The following is a 248-nucleotide window of genomic DNA, read 5'->3' as shown; positions in this document are numbered from 1 at the left end:
CCGCCATATATTCATCGAAATTCTTGAGAAGGCGAATGTACTGAATGAGTTAACGTGTTGTGATTAAATCGGCGGAATAATTGCCAAGCACTCGGTGTTTATGAATTCGAACCGAGTTCCCGTGAAACATAGGCTCTAATTTTTGGTGTGGCTAGTTTTTGTGCATAGCCCTCTCCGGCCACGGACTGTTTAGGATTGGGAATGTACACTTCCGAGCCTATCTCGAAATGGCGTTCTCTTTTGCGGGT

Source organism: Rhagoletis zephyria, unplaced genomic scaffold (assembly GCF_001687245.7).
Source record: "Rhagoletis zephyria isolate East Lansing unplaced genomic scaffold, Rhagoletis_zephyria_1.1 Rzeph_scaffold_04547, whole genome shotgun sequence".
Taxonomy (NCBI): Eukaryota; Metazoa; Arthropoda; class Insecta; order Diptera; family Tephritidae; genus Rhagoletis; species Rhagoletis zephyria.
This window is presented reverse-complemented; position numbering follows the sequence as displayed.